The sequence below is a fragment of the Trichosurus vulpecula genome, chromosome 6 (genome assembly GCF_011100635.1).
Source record: "Trichosurus vulpecula isolate mTriVul1 chromosome 6, mTriVul1.pri, whole genome shotgun sequence".
Classification (NCBI taxonomy): domain Eukaryota; kingdom Metazoa; phylum Chordata; class Mammalia; order Diprotodontia; family Phalangeridae; genus Trichosurus; species Trichosurus vulpecula.
Window position 1 is genome coordinate 77,011,284 of NC_050578.1, and position 23,466 is coordinate 77,034,749.

Here is a 23,466-nt window from a genome sequence, read left to right on the forward strand (position 1 = left end):
ATAATGGCCTCCTCATGAAGTTACGGTGTACAATACATATGTTGTTGTTCAGTTGTGTCTGATTCTTCATGATCCTATTTGGGGTTTTCTTGACAAAGATGCTGGAGTGGTTTGCCATTTCCTTCTCCAGTTCATTTTATAGATGAGGAAACTGAGGCAAACAGGGTTAAGTGACTTGCCCTGGGTCACACAGACACACAGTAAGTGTCTGAGGCTGGATTTGAACTCAGGAAGAGGCAGGTCCCTGACTCCAGGCCCTGCGCACTATTCACTGCACTACCTAGCTGCCCCAAATAAATGAACAGACCTTTGATTTAGACTGGAAGGACCTTTAGAAATAGTCTAAGTCCAACCTCTATATTTTATAGATGAAGAAACTGAAGTGTAGGTTTGTTCAATAACTCCCCTAAGGTGATACAGGTGGGAAGTAGCCGAACTGAGATTCAAACTGAGGTCTTCTGAGCCCACACTCATAGACCTCATTCCCCTGAAGCAGGCTGTCTCACCAAAACTAACCCGACCTTCTTGTTGGTTTCAGTAAGACACACAACGCTTCATGGAAAGTGAATGGGATTCAGTGTCAGCTGAACAACAGGACACCTATTTGGTCTGCTGCCCCTCAGTGGCACCCAAACAGTGTGTGTGAGGTTCCTGGGTGCCCAGACCACACTCCTCAGGGTAGTACATTTCTTCTCAGTGAGAGCAAGCTTCACCTGCCTTCCTCAGTCTGCTATCAGCAGAGGAGATCTGTGAGTGGCGCCAGCCAGCAGTCATCTGAGAGGCTTAACAGACCTGAGCACAATAAAACCGGCTTTGAATCATAATTTCAAATGGTCAGAGCAGAAAACTTTCTTCCTTTCATTTTCTCCCTTCATCTTGGCCTTCAGCTGGAGAGAGTGTGAGCTGAAATCCACACATGCTTTTACTTTGCAAAGAAATGAGGCAGGAAACATCCAAACAGCAGCCCACTGCCAATGTCAGCACCCATGTTGGGCTTTCAGTAAAAATCAAAACAGAAACCTAGGCTGTGCTGATACAACTGTCAAGTCCTGAAATAAATCAAAGCCATGAGTTGAGGAATAAAGCATCTCTAATTGAGATAACAGGGTAGCAAGCCTGCCACTCTAGGGGATGTCCTTTGGATTTCCCAACCAAAGAGACCCATGACAACTTTTTTTAGTTTTGGTTGGGGGTGGGGGTCGGGTGGGAGACAGTAGTAGGTAGCAAAGGCTTGGTTGTAAGGCCCCAGTGGCCCTTGGCAGTCTGGGCAAGGAAAGCCACTTCATTCTGGCTGTTTTGCCTTTTATGCCATGAATCCCAGTGGAAGGGGGCAAGGACACCAGAAGCTGAGATCCAGCTTGAGCTGGGCTCCCCACAAAGCAACATCCATGAGTGGGGGGAACCCAAGGTGTGGTTCAGCTCAACCTACTCAAGAATAAATGTCTTGGGGCAGCCATGTGGTGTAGTGGATGGAGCACCAGCCCTGGAGCCAGGAGGACTTGAGTTCAGATCCCACCTCAGACACTTACTAGCTGCGTGACCCTAGGCAAGTCACTTAACACCCCATTGCCTCCAAAAACAACAACAAAAAAAGAATAAATATCTTAAGAGTAGAAATGTAAGGACATAACTGAAATTCTGACATCACAAAAATCATTTAAGGGAGTGGCAGTCCATATTACATTTGGTATTAATGACTTCTGTGATTATATTAACAATTTTCTGTCACAACAAAGCAATTCAGAGTGAAAAATTTAGCCATCCAACCCACTATAGTCTACACAAGCCCAATCAAACAATTTGACCAAATTTGCTAAACTGTCCCCTTTTTTTTCAACACCCCTTCCTTCCCCAACAGGACTAACTTCATTGAACTGTGGTTTTTGCATTCCATAGCTAGGCTAAATATCCAGCTTGCCCAAATCAGTTCTTGTGTAATCATTAAGGCAGTCAATTAGATCCTGAGGGAATATGTCAGCTCTTAGGCTTAAGGGTCCACCCCCATCCCGATTAAGCTAGACTTAAAGTGTGAACCAATGAGAATCTTTTCCCCCTTTTTGTTGTAGCCAATCAGAGGTTGAGTGACTTGCCCAGTGTCACACAGCTAATAAGTGTCCAAGGTCAGATTTGAACTCAGGTCTTCCTGATTCCAGGGTCAGTGCTCGATCCACTGTGTCACCTAGCTGCCTCTAAGAATCTTAATAGAGACTGGACCTGTGATTTCACTGATATAAGGAGCTCCTTGTACCATGAAATTTAATAGTCTCAGAGTTTCTGAGAGGTTAAATTGCTTGGTCAGGGTCATATGACCAATATATCAGAGGCAAAATTTGAACACAGGTCTTCCTAATTCCAAGGCCAGCTCTCTATCCGCTATAAGGGCTGCCTCTTAATATTTTTAAGAGAAGCTAAAAATAAGATGAACAAAGCCCGTAATCAGTTAAGCTCTGTCTGCCTCATTTTCCTCATTTCCTGTGAAAAGGGGGTGATAGTAACACCTATCTCACAAGGTTGTTGTGAGAATCAACTGAGATAGCACTTAGTGCAGTGTCTGGCACATAGTAGGTGCTTAATAAATGCCTGTTCCCTTCCCCTTGCCCATCAGATACATCTTTGTTGTTTTGGTGAGTATTTGATAAAGGTGGGTAGAGCTGTGGCATTTATTTTTCTATTATCTGTAAGACTATACAATAAAATTGTTGTGTTCTCATTGCAAAAGTTGATAAAACTCGGGGGTGTTTGGAGAAAAATTGAAGAATATAGTTTGCTAAGAGCAAAGAATACGATCAGGAAATAGGATTAGAAGTATATCAAAGTGTGTGACCTGCTTGAGATTATTGGGTGGAAGAATCTGAACCAAATGTGAGGAATTTATTTCAGCATAGCATGTACAATTTTGTCGAGGGTAATTCTTTCTTTCTTTGATTGTTTTTTGACCAGATCTGTGGTTTCTTTGGTGAGGAACTTCTACTGACAGAAATCAAGACCTTTTCTGAACCTAATCATTTTAGAACTTTCAGAGGGACACTGAAAAGTAAAATGCCTTGCCTAGGGTCACTTGGCCAAGTTGTATCAGAAGTAGGATTTGAACCTGGTCTTCCTGACTCCAAGGTCAGCTCAGGACACCATGTTACCTCATACTCAAATGTTTGAATGGTTCTCATCTATTCAGGAGTTCTCCCCTACAATGCAGATTGTAACCCATCCATGCGTGTGTCACTTATCCATTATCTACTGTGAGTTTACTACGGAGGGTTCACCTACTATGCTAGAGGTCTTCCTCAGTTTCTCCTAATGTCACAAGGGCAGGTACCAGTGGGCCACCCTGGCTGTCCATTTGTCATCCCTTGTTCTCACAGTGTGAGCATAGATTTTTCTTCTAATGATGAAGAAATTCACTATATAGAGCACATTCTCCAACACCTCACCAAAACTTAATGAAATATAGGAAAACCCAACTCTGACAACAAATATGAGAAAATTGAGCATTTCCTATTTGAGTTGACTTTCGCAGTAAACTGCAAAGTCTTCATGCTCTTCTTCATCAGATCCCAGAATTTCCTCTTTGGGTTCTGGTGGTGCTAGTTCTGGTAGAGGTGGGGGGCAGGGGGTGCAGAGGGAGTGTTTGGTTGAAACTCTAGCTTTTTCAGCTGTTTCTCACCATTTGGTCCTTGCTTTGGGGTCTGAATGGCCAGCACTTTCTGGGAGTTCATCCAGCTCAGAGAAGGGGCAGTGATGAGGCGCCAGAGCAAGAGCCGGAGCCAAAGCTGAAACCTATCTTTTTATTTTTCTTACTGCCATATAGTTCCTTGATGACTTCTCTTTACTCCCATTCTTCTTTGAAGGTCCTTGTTGGTTATGTATAAGAGTCTGCTCTCACATATCATTTACTTCTCCCTTACTCATCTTTAGTTCTTTGGAGGCAATAGTGTTCCATGTCTCACTGTCATAAAGGACTGTGGGCGAAATGTTAATATTAAAAAGACGGGTCTTTCCTTTCATGGGAAGCTGGGGGTTGGGGGAGGGGGTGGTGCATTTCAGTACAGCAGCTTTACATTTTCCCAAAAGCATTCCAGCCCATTCTCTTCTTCCTGTTCAACTCTGGTCCCAGTTAGTTGTCCATAGTATTGTCTGTCCCATTCCGCTAGTGGATACAATGTTGAGCTTGGAGTCAGGGAGACCTGAGTTCAAATCTGGCCTCAGACACTTACTAGCTTTGTTACCCTGGGCAAGTCACTGAACCCCCTCTGCCTCAGTTTCCTCAGCTGTAAAATGAGCTTGAGAAGGAAATGGCAAACTGCTCCAGTATCTTTGCCAATAAAACCCTAAAAGGGATCACAAAGAGTTGGGCATGATTGAAAACAACTAAATAACAACAGTAACAACACTGTCCATTCCATTCCAGGGATCTCCATTCAAGTATATGTTAAAATCTGTCCATAGACATTTTTCATCCATTTGTTCTTTCCTGTGTGGATAGTCAGAACCAACTCCTTTGAGTGATTACGAATCTCTTGCAATATCTTTGGGCTTGATATGATGAATACAATGTCTTTTGCCAACAGGGGTGTCCAGAGGACCTCATCAAGTATAGAACATTTCCTTTGAACTGGACTTTGCCCAGGATCTCTTCCCCCACAGTGGGGAATAGGAACTTTGGTGAGCATACGTATCTTCCTATTTTATGCTTTGCCTGAAGTATATTATCAGATGACGATTAAACTGGATTATTTCTGTTTTTACATCTTCCATAGAATCTTACATGTAAGAATGGTACACAACTTGTTGTGAAAGCCTATAAGGTGGTGCTTTGTTCTACTGAATCAAATACTTCTTTCTAATCAAACATGAGCACAATGGGATCTTATATTCTTTATGTCTTTCTGTTAATTGTGAGATGATAATGATGTGGTCCATACTGCTAGTGAATGCCTGCTTGTTCCTTATTAACACCCTCCTCATGGATGGACCCAATTCACATAGAGATGACTCATAAAGATTTTGTATATATGGGAGAATAATTATTAATAGTCTTTTAATTAACTTTTTTTAAACTAATAAGATCTGAGATATTTCCCTGCCTTTCATATCTTCTCTTCTAGATGCCTTTTATGTTTGTCCCAGAAGCCCCTCATAATGTTGCCTCCAGCGGGGATCTCTATTACAGTGATGGAGTATGAGGTGCTTGTTGCATTATTGAAATGAATCTTTCTGAGCCTGTAAAAGGGACATTAAGATATTTTTTATTATCTGGTCTACACCCTGAGGACCATGAAGCTTGCACTCCCTGTCTCACACAGCTATTGATGAAATGAGAGGATGGTTAAATGCTATATAACCACAATAGCTGACATTTATACTGCAGTCTAACAAGACCTTTCTTCTGCATTATGTCATTCTATCCTCAATACAACCTTGTGACCTTCAGGAGAACCAGTGCTATCTCCTTCATTTTCTAGATAAGGACAGTACAGCTCAGAGTAATTTAGCAACTTGGTCTAGTTCACATAAGTGGGACTGGAAATCGGGAAACTGAGATACTTGATTCTGAGATCACAGAAGAGCTGCAAAGGAATTTTTTTCTTATGCCAGTGCCTTCTCACCACGTCCCTTCATTCCATTATAACACATTGCGATTCTCTACTACTGACTCTATTATTAAGCCACCAGCCTTGGCTCCCCAGGCCTGCTTCTTCACTGTCTCATACTCACCTCACCAGGTTGCTTGCCCCGATACATTATGTAGATATGTTTGTTTGTTTGCTTTTTAAAAAGAATTTGTAAATACTCTTTTATTTTTTCCAATTACATGTCAAGATAGTTTTCAACGTTCATTTTTTATAAGATTTTAAGTTCCAAATTTTTCTCCCTCCTCTCCTCCCCAAAATGGCAAGCAATCTGATATAGGTTATACATGTGCAATCATGCTAAACATATTTCTAAATTAGTCATGATGTGAAAAAAGAAACAGAACAAAAGGGGAAAACCACAAAAAAACAAACAAAAAGGGAAAATAGTATGCTTCAATTGAGACTCCATAGCTCTTTCTCTAGATGTAGATAGCATTTTCCATCATGAGTCTTTTGGAATTGTCTTGGATCATTGTATTGCTGAGAAGAGCCAAGTCTATCAAAGTTGGTCACTGCACAACATTGCTGTTGATGTAGGTACATTTGAAAATGAAACTTGCTTATCCTCATCTTCATTCTACTGTCCAATTTTAGACAGTTAATTTATTCGGCATGTGGTTTGAGTGCATAGAATTTTCCTACTCATTTAGAGTGGCTCAAGGGTGTCTGTTTACTGCTTATGCAAGAATTTTATATTGCTCTTATGAAAACTCTAGTGGATAGAGCCCTGAATCTGAGCTCTGGAGCTCAGGAAGATCTGAGTTCAAATCTGGCTTCAAATACTCATAGGTGTGTGACTCCAGGACAGTCACTTAATTGCTGCCTGACTCAGTTTCTTCATCTGTAAAATGGGTATTATAATACTACCTACTACCCAAGGCTGTTGTGAGGATAAAATAAGATAATATTTGTAAAATAAGCAATCCAAGAAGTAATTTTAAAGTATTCTCTGGTGTCTTCCAAGTATATTTTTTGGAATTCACTATCATTGTTTTCATTATATCACACATAGCTTTGTAAATAATTTTTTGTTGTTCAATATGTCTGACTCTGTGTGATCCCATGGGGTTTTCTTGGCCAACATACTGGAGTAGTTTGCCATTTCCTTCTCCAATGGGTCTCCATTTTATAGATGAGGAACTGAGGCAAATAGGGGTTAAGTGATTTGCCCAGGGTCACACAGTTTCTGAGGCCAGATTTGAACTCAGGTCCTCCTGACTTCAGGGCCGGGTCTCTAACTACTGCACTACCTCTCTCATCCTAATGGAAAAAGAAGAAAGGATCTTCTGCAGCTAGAGTGACTTCACCCTCGTGCCCTCATGACAACTATTGGAATTGCTGATCAATTATATAAAAAATATAAGCAGCTAGGTGGTACAACAGAAAGAACTCGGGGCCTAGAGTCAGGAAAAACTGGGTTCAAATCTGGCTTTAGCTGCTTATTAGCTGTGTGACCTTGAGCAAATCACTTAACCTCTATCTGCCTCTGCTTCCTTGTCTGTAAAATAATAATAGTATTAATATAATATTAACGCCAACCAATATAATAATAGTACCAACCTTTCAGGGTTGTCGTGAGGATCGAATGACATATTTGATTTTTTAAATAGTATTTTATTTTTTGTAATTATATGCAAAGACAATTTTTCAAACAACATATTTAGAAAGCCCTTTGTAAGTCTTAGTTTATTTGTCTGAAATAAAGGCCTACTGGCCCATAGAAGAGATGGCTTGCTAATGTGCCAGGATCTCCCTTGTATGAAAACAGCTTTCTAGAGGTTGCATGTGTAGCAGATAAATGGCTGTCCTAGGGGTCGGGAAGACTTGACTCCAGCCTCAACCTCTTGCTTGCTGCATGGCGGGGCCAGTCCTCCTGATCGACATCTGGCCACTGGACCCAGATGCCTCTAGAGGAGAAAGTGACTTTGCACAGCCTTCCCTCACTCAAATCCAATTCACTTGCGTGTTATGGCATCACCTTCCTGGTGTCATAGTCCTCTTCAAGAGTGAAGGGCAAACGACAACAGTTGTGTGGCCTTGGGCAAGTTGCTTAAACCAGCCAAGCCTCTTCTCTGCTTTAAAATAGGGAAAATAATAGCATTTACTTCACAGGGTTGTTGTGAGGGCCAAGGGAGATACCATAGGTAAAATGTATTGAAAGGCCACATAAATGTCATATGTGTATGTTGGGTACCTAGCAGCCTGTTCTGATAATAATAACTACAATAATTGAGGAGGCAGGAGCCCTGGGTTCTAGTCCTCATTCTGTCATTCACCAACTCTTTGACCTTGGGCTTATGCTAGTCCTTAGTGGCCTCATCTGTTTGATAGGATCCCGATACTGTATTTGGCTTAAAGTAATGGCCAGACCAGATGGTCCCTAGAGGTCCATTCCAGCTCTAACGTGTTATGGGAATAAATGAAGTTGCTTTTATCCACCTCATTAAAATTGGTGAGTCTCATTGCATACTTCTCAGGAAATCTAATAATGGGCCACATTAATTTTCCATGGGAAGGAACAATCTAGTAGGAAATAAAATACCGTACTTCTATATTGTGCTATTCAAGCTTAGAGGTGTGTCAAAGCCAAAAATTGGCTTGAATACAGTCCCAGCTGGATTGAAATACCTCCTCAAAGCATACTGAACAAATTCATATTATGTCAGATCACTTGGCAGGGTTTCTAGGGGGTAAAGGTTGCTGCTGCCTTCCTCTATCGCTACTCCTGTTCTGAGCCAAGCCTGACACAGGCTGGTCTCATGGTTCAGGTTTGGGATTGGAAGGAAATGAGATACTTGTGGCCTATCTTGCATGTAATAAAAGAAACTAACTTAATATCATGGAGAGCATTTTCATCAAAGATAAAGCATTGATTTCATTGGGGACAGCTCCATTGGCTACCACTTGCCGTGATGACCCACCCAGTCAGAAGGTGTGTTGGCTCTCATGGCAGTAGAAGCTACATTAATAGCTGTTGAACCCTTAGTCCCCTGGACCAAATAAGTTTTAAGGATAATTTATTTGTTTTTTTAGGAAAAATTTGAATCTGTGGCATGGACCTCCTAGTCTTAGGTCCATGGGTCTCAACCAGATTAGTAGCAGATGCTGCTTTTTCTACATCTCCCTAACTGCTTGTATATACATGATTGTAGACATAGGGCAAGAAGGGCTGATAGAAAGCATGTGTTCCAACCCACTTGTTTTTCTCATTGAGGAAACCTGTAGGTATGAAGTAACCTATCTAAGGTCACACAGGTAGTAAGTAGCAGAACCGGGATTTGAACTTGTTTTCTTACTAGAAATCCAGTGGTCTTCCCTACTAATCCATGCTATAGCAAATATTTTGTAAGAAAGGCACCATGAATACTTAGAGGAAATGAAGAAAGAGATTAACTGTGAAATAAAGCCCAGAAGGAAAGAACTAGAAAGCAAATTGCAAGTAACAAACTCTCCGAAGACTAGAATGGACCAAACAGAAATCAATGACTCTGTGAGGCTGCAAGAAATACTAAAACAAAATTAAAAGATTAAAACAACAGATGGAAAAAATAAGATACATGATATCAAAAAGAATTGATCTGAACAACACATCAAGGAGAAATAATTAAGAATCTTTGGATTCCCCAAAACCAAGCCTAGACACTTCATTTTATGAAAGTACTATGTCATAGTGAGTGAAAGTACTGGTGTCATAGTCCTCTTCAAGAATGAAGGATAAACAACAACAGTTGTGTGGCCTTGGGCAAGTCGCTTAAACCAGCCAAGCCTCTTCTTTGCTTTAAAATAGGGAAAATAATAGCATTTACTTCACAGGGTTGTTATGAGGGCCAAGGGCTCAAGAGAGTGATTCGTCGATCAGTTGTGCCACACTCACAAGTGAATGTGATAGGAGGAATGCTTTGTAGCTATCACTTTAAGTTTGAGTTCAGTCTCCCCCAGGGACTGAGGTGGTAAAGAAGAGTGTGCCCTAGTTCAGAGGTCACGTTTTGAAGTAACCACTTCAATTTTGAGTCTTTTCTCCCCAAGGACCAAAAGTATAAATAAGAAAGTATCCCCTTTCCTCCCAGTTCAAGAGGGATGTTTGTGTACTTCAGGTCTTTTCAGCAAATATTCTTTCATAAAAGCTAATTGATATTAATTGGTTAGCAATGATATCAAGGAGATATGAACAGGTAAGTGGGGTGTTACTCACTGGTATCAAAGATATTAAGAAGACATAAACTGGTCAGGCGATATTGGGGGAAGATTCACTGGATGTGGGCTTGAGAGCAATAGTACTCAAAGATCACACCAATCCCTTGGGGTTACCCCTGTACCCTGAGGAGGAGATTGGCCTTCTTCTATGGATCCAACCAACCTAAATGAGTTTGGTTTGGGGATAAGTCCAGAGCCTCTATATAGCACACTAAGAGTTAATTTAAAAAAAAAAAAAGAAAGAAAAAAGAAGGAAGCAGTGACCTGTATTTAAAGACAGTTGATGGTGTAGGCAGCTCAGTGACACAGTTGACAGAGTGCCCAGCCTGGCAGGAAGACTCATCTTCCTGAGTTTAAATATGGCCACAGACACTTACTAGCTGTGTGGTCCTGGATGAGTCATTTACCCCTGTTTGCCTCAGTTTCCTCATCTGTAAAATGAACTGGCAAAGCAAATGGCAAACCACTCCAGTATTTCTGTCAAGAAAACTCCAAATGGGGTCCCAAAGAATTGGACATGACTGAAACAACTGAACAATAGCAACTGTGTGGGCAGGGCAAAGAAATAACCATAAAACTACTATAGATCAAGGTGGGGAAAATACACACTTTCTTGGGAGTGGATTATCCATCAAATCTAATTATTTAAGTGGAATACTCAGGCAGGGAACTAGATTTGAATGCTTGGCATTTTGTTTTGGCTTTAACTACCAGCTTGATGCCTTAGACAACTCCCTCCACACAGGTAAAATGGAGATACTATTACCTTCCCCGATGACTGCACAGAGTGGTTACAAGACTAAATGAGATAATAAATGAGAAAGCACTCTGAGTGCTGGGCATTATGGTTAATGATTTACTTCCTCACCCTTTCTTTATAGCAGAAACCAGGCTTTAAGCAATTTTGGTCTCAACAGAGTTCATGAGATCATAAACTCAGACCTGGAAAGAGCCTCAGAGGCCAGCTAGTCCAACCATTTTGCAGATGAGGAAATCAAAGTAGAGGAAGTTTAAATGATTTGTCCAAGGTCACACATATAGTCATTGTCAGAGGCAGAATCTAGACCCAGGTCCCTGATTCCAGAGTCACTGCCCTTCCTCCACTATGCCAGGCTGTGTCCCCACATTTACCTATCTATCTATCTGTCTATCTATCATCTCTCTCTCTCTCTCTCTCTTTCTCTCTCTCTCTCTCTCTCTCTCTTTCTCTCTCTCTCCCCATTTATTTATTGCCTCCAAATTCTGCCTTGTTTCCTACCCAACAAAGCACAGACATATTCCATAGCTTTTTAAGCATGTAAAAAACAACCCGGCACCCTAAATTTAGTTGTCTTTTGAATACCTGACTTATCCAACCAAATATAAGTGAAGTGTAGAGAAGAACCTGCAGAGATGAGGGCTGACAGACATGTGAGAGTATCCAAGAATGTCCAGCTACATTGTACACTCACAGTTCTGAATAGACATAGTTCTGGCAGCAGCATGCAAGCAATCATCCTAGCCAATTAGTGAGCAAGAAGTAAGCTCATCTTTTTCTATTTCTGTAAAAAGCCGAATCGACTTGTCAGAGAAGGCAGATTTGTCTCTCAAAGCGAAATAATAGCTAATATTTATCTAGTGCCTATTCTGGGCCAGGGACTGTGCTAAGTGCTTTATAATTATCATCTCATTTAATCTTCACAACAACCCTGGGAGGTAGATTCTATTATATCACCATTTTACAGATGAGGAAACTGAGGCAATTGAAGTTAAGTGAATTGCCCAGGGTCACACAGCTAGTAAGTGTTCGAGATCAGAATTGAACTCTTGTCTTCCTGATTTCAGGCTCAAATCTCTATCCATTGCACCACCTGGTAGTTTATTTCCAGAAGAATTTCAATTTTATTTACCTTGTTTAAAGTTAAGGGCAGACTTGACATTCAAATGGCTCTGGGTTGTGGAAGATAGAGGCAGAAAACAAAACTAATCTTAGCCCTAATTCTTTCCACTCAGTCAGTCAACAATCATTTATTAAATGCCTACTATATGGAGGAAGCAGCAGCTAGATGGCTCAGTGGATAGAACACTGGTCCTGGGGTCAGGAAAACCTGAGTTCAAATCCAGCCTTGGAAAATCCCTGGGCAAATCATTTAACCTTGTTTGCCTCAGTTTCCTCATCTGTAAAACGAACTGGAGAAGGAAAAGGCAAACCACTCCAGTGTCTATGCCAAAAAAACTCCATGAACAATATTGGTGTGCTATAGTCCAATTGCGTCACGAAGAGTCGAATCTGTACAACAACAATATGCTAGGTACCATATTAAGTGCTTGGGAAATAAAGAAAAGCTTCCCCTCCAAAACCCCAAAATAAAATTAAAGTAAATATAAAAATATATAAAAATATAAAATATAAAATATAAAAATATAAAAATAAAAGTACTGCTCTCAAGGAATGAACATTCTAATGGAATGTCTAATAAACACATGGTCTCTAGACACCTCCATAAAGATAAAGTTCATGGAACTCAACTACCTGTTGAATTGTTGCTATCTAAAGAACTGACTCATTCTTCTGGGCTAACAACAGACTTACACTGAGCAGCTTTTGGCTCTGGCCAAATTCAAGATCCATGTCACCATTCACACCCATGGCACAGGGGAAAATAAACAGTTAAATTCTGGGACAATTAAATTCTGAAAAAAAAAAACTGATTCAAAATCCAAGTGACATAGGAATGTCTACCTTCCCCTTTCCCTACACTCTACTCTGCTACCAGTACGTATCAGTGGGGGAAAAAAGACAAGATGTAGGTGATTTGGCACTCTCCTAGAATGGTCACGAAATGGCATAGTGATCTCTCTTGGAGATGTGTGTGGCAGGACTGGATTGGGGGTTAAGGAGAAATAGTAGAAATGGATGAGTATCTATAAGTACTCCTGCCTTTAGATGCCTGGAGTCTTGTAGTATCCCCTCACCAGAGCACTGGCTTCCTGCCTGGAGCTGCTTTTCTCCATTTCATGGCTGTGTACAACCTCACACCCAGAGTGGGCAGTTCTGAGTTCACCAAGCCTTTTTTAATCTGCTTGGAAGAGGAAAAAAGCTGTGAGTACGGTCTTGGCTTTCTAGATGGGGTTATTGCTCCAGTACAGCAGCCTTCCTGCAAATCCTAGTTAGCTACAGGATAGCCAGGTGGTGCAGGGGATAAAATGCCAGGCCTCAAGTCAGGAAGACTCCTTTTTATGAGTTCAAATCCAGCCCCAGACACTTACTAGCTGTGTGACCCTAAGCAAGTCACTTAACCCTGTTTGCCTCAGTTTCCTCATCTGTAAAATGAGCTAGAGAAGGAAACGGCAAACCACTCCAGTATCTTTGCCAGGAGAACCCAAAACGGGGTCATGAAGAATTGGATGTGACTGAAATGAATGAAAAACAACAAAAGAGTTGGCTACAATTCAGTCCCCAGGTGAAGTCTTTCTCTTACCTTTCACTTCTTTATGGCATCCCCTTGTCATTAGCTTTAACTAATAATAGCCCTAATGATAATAATAATAATAATAATAACCTTAAATTAAAGACCTCTCTTATATTGTGAAGAGCTAAGCTCTCTTTCCTGTTAATGTATATGCCTGTACATATTTGAGTCACAGTTATTTTCATGAGACAATATAACTGCAATATTAACTTGGAAAGGCTAGTGTTTCCATTCATCCACTAATCCGTCTCATCATCCTAGGTGCCCTCTGGATTTATTCCAGTTTATCAATGTCTTTTCTAAAATTTGACACCCTGAACTGAACACAAGGCTCCAGATATATCCTAGTGAGGCTCAAGTATTGGGGGCTGCCACCTGTTTTCCTCTGGACCTCATACCTCTGTTGTATTAGCAGCCCAAGCTCCTGTTGGCCACATGTTACCTGTGGGCTTACACCAAGCTTGTAGAATACCAAATGTCCATGGTATTTTTCATATGAAGAATTATCTAGCCCATCTCCCTCAACCTATACAGTAAATTTTCTGAATCCACGTAAAAAATTTACATTTTTTCTTATTACACTCAGCACTTCATTTTAGCCTATCAAGGCCTTTTTTGGAGTCTCATTGCAAGCCAGCATATTAACCATTACTTTCTTCTTTGTGTCAAAAACAAATTGGATAAATGTACCATCTATAGCTTCTTTTAGTGGCAAGGTTTAGCATCAATCCCTGAATAATAAGGAAAAAAATCTCAATTCAATTTGATTCAATAAATGGATACTATGGAAGGCATAGTATCTCTTATCTAAGGGTCTGCTTTCTTCTCAAACCCCAGGCCCCCAAAGACAGAGTACCTTTCCACAACAGTAGCAGTATATAGGTAACCTTCTTTCCACCATGGTGTTTAAGGATCCATAAGCTCTTTTTGGAATTTGTTTTTTAATTTATAGACTAAAACAGACATTTCTGTAACATAGTATAATAAAAAAGATGATTGCCCATGAAATTGCAAATCTTATTATGTCCAACTCTCTATTCCTTTTAATTATATGATAAAGTAATCATGTAAATTTCTTTTCTTTCCTTCCCAAGTATTTTATGCTGTCTAGAGTTATTTTAAATGGGCTGTCTTTAATTGTCTCTTCTTATGGGGCTTTCTTTGGGACATATAGGAATGCTGATGATTTATGTGGATTTATTTTATATCCTGCTACTTTGATAAAATTATTATTTCAACTAAGTTTTTAGTTGAGTCTTTGGGATTTTCCAAATATATCATCATGTCATTTACAAAGAGATAGTTTTATTATCTCATCCCCTGGTCTGATTCTTTCTATTTCTTTTTCTTCTCTTATTGCTAGGATTTCCAATACAATAATGAATAATACTGGTGGTAATGAACATCTATGTTTCACTCTTGACCTTACTGGAAAGGCTTCTAATTTATTCTCATTACAAATAGTGCTTGATGATAGTTTTAGATAAATGCTTTTTATCAATCTAAGGAAAAAAGTCGATTTAAACCTATGTTTTCAAGTGTTTTTAATAGAAGTGAGTGTTGTACTTTATCAAGATCTTTTTCTACATTGATCTATAAGGTCTTAGAGAATCAGGGATTGTTTCTTTCTTTGTCTTTGTAGCCTCTGAGATGAGTACAATGCCCAGGACATAGAAGGTGCCTAAGAAATGCTAATTATTTGCTGGATTATATAAGAAAATTGTGTGTGTGTATGTATGTGTGTGTGTGTGTGTGTGTGTGTTGTCCAAGAAGGTTATATGTGTCTACATGGGTCTATCTAGGTATAGCTTGAAGGGAGGAATTGGCTGATATCTCTAGAATCTTTTACACCCACCGTTCTCCAAGAAAGACTGGTTTTTTTTTTGTTTTTTTTTTTTTTTTTGCCAGGAGGGAAAGCAGGAGATTGGGTCCAGAGACTGGCCTCTCTGTTCTCCTCAGAGTAGCAGGAGGGTAGGGGGGTTAGTGGGGGGAGGGTGTTACTGTGCTAGAATTTTATCTCTCTTCCTCCCCTAAATATTGTTAATATAAGGAAATAATTTTTAAGTTCAAACTGTGATTTGGGTCACTGTTTCTTAATAGGGAAGGGGCACCTCAAACTATATATCTAAGGTTTGATTTCTTTCCATGAAATTCTAGTTTCATAAAGAACACACATAGCAGATATCACATAAACCAATTTATCCAAGCAAACAGTAAACAGACATCAGAGAAGATATACAGATAAGAAAGTACCAGTCAATACATAAGACATCTCAATTCAACCAAGAGAGAGAATCATAGCTTTCATCCAAATGGAAATTCTCCAATATACTAAGCTGGGGATAAGGACATGGTCAGGGTTCCAGGTCTATGTGTTAGCTTCTTCCTAGAGGTACCTGAAGAGTATCTGAACAGAATTTAGAACTGTTTTCTTTCTCAAAACTGGAAGCCAGAAGACCAGGATCTTTCTTCTCTCTCAAGCTGTTTCCAACTTTGCCCTTCACACAGGCACAGAGCATTGAAGTCTAATGCAAATGGGCTTTGAGCCTTGAGTTACAAAGGATTGATGCAGGTTAGACTTGGCCCTACTGGGGAAGGCAGAAGAGCAAAGATGAGGAGATACAAGGAAAGCAGAAAGATCCAGCGGTCTTCAGAATCTCACTGGTTATCTAGGAGAATCAAGAAGACAATTCTCATCTTGCACTCTCTGTTCATCCTTCCTCATCTAATAAATTACCAAAACTAGACAATGTTTTCTTTGGAATATTTCTTAAGTCTATCCCTTCACACTGGTACTTCTGCCATTGGGATTGTTCTCTTTCTGTAGTCTCTCACACATCCAATCCATCCTTCCACATACATGTGCCAGCTTAATCTTCCTAAAAACAAAAACAAAACCCCAAACAATGCTTTTTCATCATTTGGAGCTCAGGGGCCTTGAACAGATGAGTGGTAAGGGCCCTTCTAGCTCCAGAATTCTATGATCCTGTGCCAAAAGCCTTCACAAGCTTCTCAGTGCCTAAGGGATAAAATGTGGCCTTCTTAGCCCACTATTCAAGCCCCTCCCCTGCCCCCATCCTGGCCCAATCTAGCTGTTTGGCCTTCCTTCCTACTACTCCACAAAACGAATCCTTGACTGTAGCCTGCCTGATCCAGTCACTGTCCACTGTCCACATCTCCATGGCTCCCCAACTTTGCTATACCCATCCAAAACCCACCTCTCTCTTCACCTGCCGAAATCCTACCTGCCCTTCAGTCCCATATTTTCCATGAAGCTTTCCTCCATCAAACCCCAATAGCCCTAAATTGTCTGTACCACCCATCTGGTAATAATAATTGCTAGCATTTACTCAGAGCTTTAACATCTACAAAATGTTTTACAAATATTATCTCCTTGGATCCTCACAACAACCCTGGGGTGTAGGTGCTGTTATTATCCCCACTTTGCAGATAAGAAAGGCGAGGCACAAAGGTGAAGTTTCTTGCCCAGGATTACACAGTTAGTAAATGTCTGAGTCTGGATTTGAACTCAAGTCTTCTTGGTTCCAGATCTAGCACTCTTATCCACTGGGCCACCTATGTGTCTACCTGGTCTTCAAAATTACCTTTTGCAGGAAATTATTGACTTGGAATTGAATTGTGTTACCAAAGTCATACATTGTTTAAAACTTTGGAACATGTTTTCCCAGAGAAGCAATGCTATCTCAGATTTAGTGTGCTTTCAGACCTAGCCTGGTCTGGTCACAAAAGACTATTTACCCCATTATATCACTGAAATAATCCAGAAAAAGATCCTTGGAAGCAGAAATTCTTGTTGCAATAGATCAGCGGTTCTTGACATTTTGAGTGTATCTTCTTTGTCAGACTGGTGAAGCCTATGGATCCTGTCTCAGAATGTTTTTATATGCATAAAACAAAAGAGATGGGATTACAAAGGAAACCAATTACATTGAAATTAATGTGTATTTTTTCTCATTCAAATTCACCAACCCCTTGAAATTAATCCCTGGACCGCTTACAAGTTCATAGACCCCAGGCTAAGAACCCCTGAATTACATAATTCTACCTCTAAATCTTATGATTGTATATAGAATGTTAATTTATGCTTACTTATACCTTAATTTGTAATTGTTTCAGATGTGTATTATGCCTAGAATCCTGAACTGGAGGCCCCATTTACATTGAAACTAATAAAGCACTCTGCTAAAAGTCAGGAAAACTGAGTTTTAGCATCAGCTCTGATGAGTGATATTGGGGAAATCAGTACACCTTTCTGGTCCTCCATTTGTCAATCTGCAAAAAGATTTTTAGATGGTCTCTAAGGCCTCAGCCAGCTCTAAAGTTTGAACAGCTCATTATTCTTCCAGATTAGCAATTATGTCTTATTTCTTTACTGATCCTTCTCCATCATCTATCTTGTGCCCTCTCCCTTCCATTCCAATGAATATTTTGGCTATAGCCAAAAGCACAAAATGGCCCCTGCTATGATTTCAGTGATGATGGCTGAGTATTTAAAAAAAAAAAAGAGGCACAAGTTGCTGAGAATCACACAATTCCCACACTGTCTACAAAGGTTATTTTAATTGTTGGCATTTTTAATACGTAATCTTTGTCCAATGGCCAACAAAGCTGGTGTCTATTGGAAGACTTGAAATTGAATCATGTCCATTGTGAATCCTTTCCCTAAATGAAAAAAAAGTTATGATAATAACAGCCAGCATTTCTATATATAGCAAAGTGCCTTCCATAATGTTATCTTATTTAATCTTCATAGCAACCCTGGGAGGTAGGTTATTAATATTCTCATTTTTCAGTTGAGAAAACTGAGACTGAGAGAAACTAAGTCACTTGCCCAGGGTCACAAAGCTAGGAAGTGTCTGAGGCAAGATTGGAACTCAGATCTTCCTGGCTCCAGACCCAGCCCTTTAACTTGTTCAGTCACCTAGACACTTACAGAGTTTGTCCCAAAAGTCATAGTGCAGCTTTAATCTTTAATAACTTCAGAAGTATAAATGTGACAAACTTTGCAAAACCCCCACAGAATTTTAAAAATTAAGAAATTTGTAATTATAAATTTTAAAATATTGAAATATTTAATATTACAATTCGACATAACCACTCTATCATGCTTCACATCACTCAAAATCAATCTTCAAACTTTGTAAAATTTTCATCAGCTGCAGCTCAGTCAATCCTCAATCCTCAGGAAAGGATCGTATTTGCAATTCCAACCTTCAAATCACACAAAGAATGAGATTTGGATGCATATGTGAGTTCACATGAAAGAGTCTGCTGCAGATTGATAAGGCAGCTGAGGGGATTGGGCATGAGGAACTCCTCTAGGAATCACTGATCTGAGAAAGTGCCATCTAGAAACTGTCATGCAATGCATGAGAATGGGGGCCTCATCTCATTGAAATTAAGATTTAAAAAAAAGATTTGAAATTCACAAAAGTAGATACATATAAAAATAATTAAACTTTCTATTGATTTTTTGTCAATTGTATAGAATTTCTATTTCTCAAGTTACTAAAATTTAATACTACCCTAAGATACCCAGTGTATTTTTATTACTTTTTTATCCTATATATTATTACAAAATCCCAGCTGGATGCAAGGATGGCTTGCATTTGGAGAAGTGAATGAAGAAGCTGATGGAAGTGCTCTCATGATCCCAAAGGAAGCAAGAAACCTTACATAGTCATCTCACCTTGAAGTGTTCATCAATCATGTAAATAATACCATAAAGGCAGCTTCCATTTTGAGGCCAACATCAGCTGTAAAAGGATGAGGAAGGAGAGAGAGTCTATGAAGGAAGGACCTGTAAGGATATTCCAAAGTAAATAGACACATACCAAGGTCCTCCATGACTTCAGGGCAAAAATGGGCACAGGGGAGAATGGTGAAAACTATGTTAGAAAATGGGCAGCTAGCACTGGGCCCGGAGTCAGGAAGACTCATCCTCCTGAGTTCAAATCTGGCCTCAGATACTTACTAGCTATGTGATCCTGGGTAAGTTACTTAACATGATTTGCCTCAGTTTCCTCATCTGTAAAATGAGGTCGTGGAGAAGATGGCAAACCACTCCAGGGTCTTTGCAAAGAAAACTTCAAATGGGGTCACAAAGAATAAGACATGACTGAAAAATGACCGAACAAAAATGATAGAAAATAGGATGTGGGATCAAGATATGCAAACAACTGAAAGCTTGTAGACTTCTCAGAAGGAACACTTTATTCTAGAAGAGGGCCATAAGGTGTTAAATGTGGTAAGTGTTAAGAGTCACCATTAAAAATGAAATAAAGGAGCAGCTTGTGTCATAGAAGACATCCTCTGCTGGGTTCAAAGAAAAGAAAAATTCTTTCCTGATAGCATGGTTCTCTCCAAGTGCTCCTGTCCATACATGCCATTGTACTAAACACATTGAGCTCCCAGACTATAAATCTTCCTCTGTGAAATATGCAGCAGGACCAAATAAATTGGTCTCACTATTTGCACAGAAAAAAACAAAATGGTACATAAGCTACAATTATTTTCATGGTGGTCTTTTTGCAAATATGTAAAATGAGCTCTGGAATACAGGGTGGCCAAGTTGCCTGTGAAATAGTATATGCATGGGGCAGCTATATGGCAGAGTGGATAAAGCACCAACCTTGGAGTCAGGAGGACCTGAATCTAAATCTTACCTCAGACATTTACTAGCTTTGTGACCCTGGGCAAGTCACTTAATTCTGAATGCCTCAAAAAAAAATGGTATCTTTTACTGCCTATGAAAACTGGAAAAACTAACTCTACTAATTCCTTTCCACGTCTCTCCAAGGTGAACCTATGTTGGCCTTCCATTGTCTTGGACTTCCTTCTGTTTTCTGGTTTCGTTTATGTGACAGGAGAGGAGACTGGTCAATGAGAGTTCAGTCTTTCAAGCATGCACATTATGCTCTACCTGGTGCAAAGGATTGGGCCCTCAATGGCCAGTCCTCCTCCTCGCCCTTCCAATTGTACTTATAAGAAGAATGATGTAATGGATGTGATTCATTTCCTTTTTTCTTTGCAGTAAGGAGCTGGTGATTCAGTGGCTAGAGTGCTAGGCCTCACATCAGGAAAGCCTGAGTTCAAATCTGACCTCAGACTCTTCATAGAAGTATGACCCTGGGTAAACCACTTAACTTCTATTTGCCTTGGTTTCCTCAACTGTAAAATGATGGCAATAATACCGCCCACTCCCCAGGGTTGTTGTGAGGATCAAATGAGATAATATTTGCAAAAAGTACTTAATACAGTACCTGGAACATACTAGGTACTATATAAATACTGTTTATCTATCTATCTGTCTATCTGTCTATCTGTCTATCTATCTATCTATCTATCTATCTATCTATCTATCTATCTATTTTTTCCTCCGACCAGAAGGACTAATCCAGGGGTGGGGAACCTGGGACCTCGAGACCACATGTGGCCTTCTAGGCCCTTTGAATTTCCACACTTGAGGACCTAAAGGGCCACGTGTGGCCTCAAGGCTGCAGGTTCCCCATCCCTGGACTAGGCAAAGAAGATTTGTAGGTAGCAGAGGAGGAACAGGGGAACAAAGGGGGCACAGAAAGGAGAGATCAGGAAGGGGCAGTACCGAAGACAAACATTATCCATGTTATAATTTCTTTCAAGTTTGTCCCTGGTTAGTAGGCTCTTACTGGCCATCCACAGAAAAAGCTAGAGGCTTATTATTACTCACCAACAACATCAGTTTTCTAAGCTTTCTATGCTGTTCTGTTATTGTTTGGTATTTATTCCCTGCAAAGCAAATCAAAACAAAGCAAAAAGATGTATTTGCGAAAGTGGTGAGATCAGTGCCCTTATTTGCTGCCCAGTCTTTTGTTTAGGCTGTAGTCTAAAATATTTTTCTCTATCTTCAATTAGAGAATCATTTGATGCCAAGGAATCCCTCTGTGTTGTCTCAACTCTAGTGCCGTGAGAACAATTTTTCCATCATCCAAATCCCATCAATCCATTCAGCAACATAGCAAATGGGAGACTAATTTATTCCTTGTAGAGCAATTTCCATTATAACAGCCTATATTTAGCTAGCATTTCATGATTTATGAGGGAATTTTCCTTTGGTAAGTAACAAATGTACTGTCATTCTTGTTTTACTTTTGAAGAAATTAAGATACAAAGATTAAGTCACATCGTGAATAAGAATTGAATGAAAGCCTTATAACTTCTGGCCCTATGAACAGCATTGGATTCAGTTGAATAGGGCAGTGTAGAGACTTGTCAAAAAAAAAAAAGAATGACAGCAAGGCTATTTATTAATGGGTTCACTGGATTGCTCCATTTCCCAAGTATTTTATATGATAATCCAACAGTTTCCAAAGCAGAATTTTGTGGCTCACTGAGAAAGTGCTCTCTGGAATACATTCTCCTCCTTGTCCCCAGGATTCTATCATAAATCCCTGAGAAGCTTTTTATCTTCCAGTGATCAGCTCTCCATTTCTTCTTCCTCCTTTTTCTCTTTCTTTTCCTGACCTCTGGCAAATATATTGACTTTTCCCTATCTGGAATGCTGGCCAAAGCTGATTGCAGTCACTCATGAAATACCAAACTGCAAGGCAAGGGGGAGGAAGGGCTTATGGGAGAATTATTAATAACAATCTAAGTTCCAAAAATAAAATTGATTCCTATGATTCACCCTCAAGTAATAAACCATGTCCTTCAGTGGTGGGTTATTCATTAAGTGAGTAAATACCGCCTAGGGAGAAATACCACCTAGGTCCTTGCTCCATAAATGTTCAATCAAGCATAAATAGTAGTCAGTTGAACACTTCTGGCTTTGCTTTCCTTTTCTGCAGCAGTTGGGCATGGAAGAAGGAAGAGAAGGGTAATCAGGGCATTGTAGAAAGGAGCCTGTAACAAATGGAGGCCCCCATGTGACTACTTTCTGAGGTCTTCACTGAATCTCAGAAATCATGAGATCTAGCCTTCTTCATTCATTCTTTGCATGGTCCTCTTTGAGAGTGAAGGACAAACAACCACAACCGGTATCTCCTATAATGGCAGCTAGGTGGTGCAATGGATAGAGCACTGGTCCTAGAGTTAAGAAGACCTGAGTGCAAATCTAGTCCCAGATACCTCCCAGTTGTGTTACTTTACGTGCTTAACCTTGGTCTGCCTCAGTTACCACAACTGTATGGATCATAATGGCACCTATGTCCCAAGGTTGTTGTGAGGATCAAGACCATCTTTGTAAAGTACTTAGCACAGTGCCTGGCACCTAGTAGGCACTTAATAAATATTTATTCCCTCCCCTTTCTTAGTCATGCATTCATTCTTTGCTTCATTATCTTCTATTGTGGAGAATCAACTACTGAGGGAGCTTATTCTGCCTTCAAAATCTCAAATTATTAAGGAGTTCTTTATATTTGACCAGAATCTTCTCCTATGCAATCTCAACATATTGTTCCTAGTTTCTGTTCTCCAGAACCAAGAAGAAATCATCAAATCCCTTTCCCCTGACAAAGTGAGCAAATATCTGAAGGCAATGCTCATGTTGCCACCCAAGTGTTCTTTCTCCAGGAAAAGCATCCCCAGTGATTTCGACAGATCCTAATAGAACTCTTAAGGCTGGGATGATTTCATTTTTCCTCATCATATCTCATCTAGGGGATATTAAGATGCTTAAGACATGGCTACTGAACTGAATTAAATTGTTTTCAATCATACAATCTTTGTAATCTGGTTGTGCTCAATCCTGTCAATGTCCTTCCTAAAATGTACTGTCCAGAAGAGAAAACAATGTTCCCTATGTGATCTGGCCAGGACAGAGTAGAGTTGTATTCTTCCTCTATTTTGGAACACCTTGCCCAGAGCTATCGCTAAGAATTTCATATTTCATCTCATTTTTATTTAATATTTTATTTTCCCCCAATTGCATGCAAAAATAATTTTTAACATTTACTTCTTAAAACTTTGATCTTCAGCTTCTCTTCCTCTCTCTCTCCCCCCTTCATCGAGAAGGCAAGCAATTTGATACAGGTTATACATGTGCAGTCATGCAAAACATATTTCAATATTAGTCATGTTGTGGGGAGGGGGAAACCACCACACACCAAAAAATTAAAACCCAAGAAAAATAAAATTTAAAAAGAAGTGCTTTGATCAGCATTCAGACACTATCAGTTCTTTCTCTGTAGATG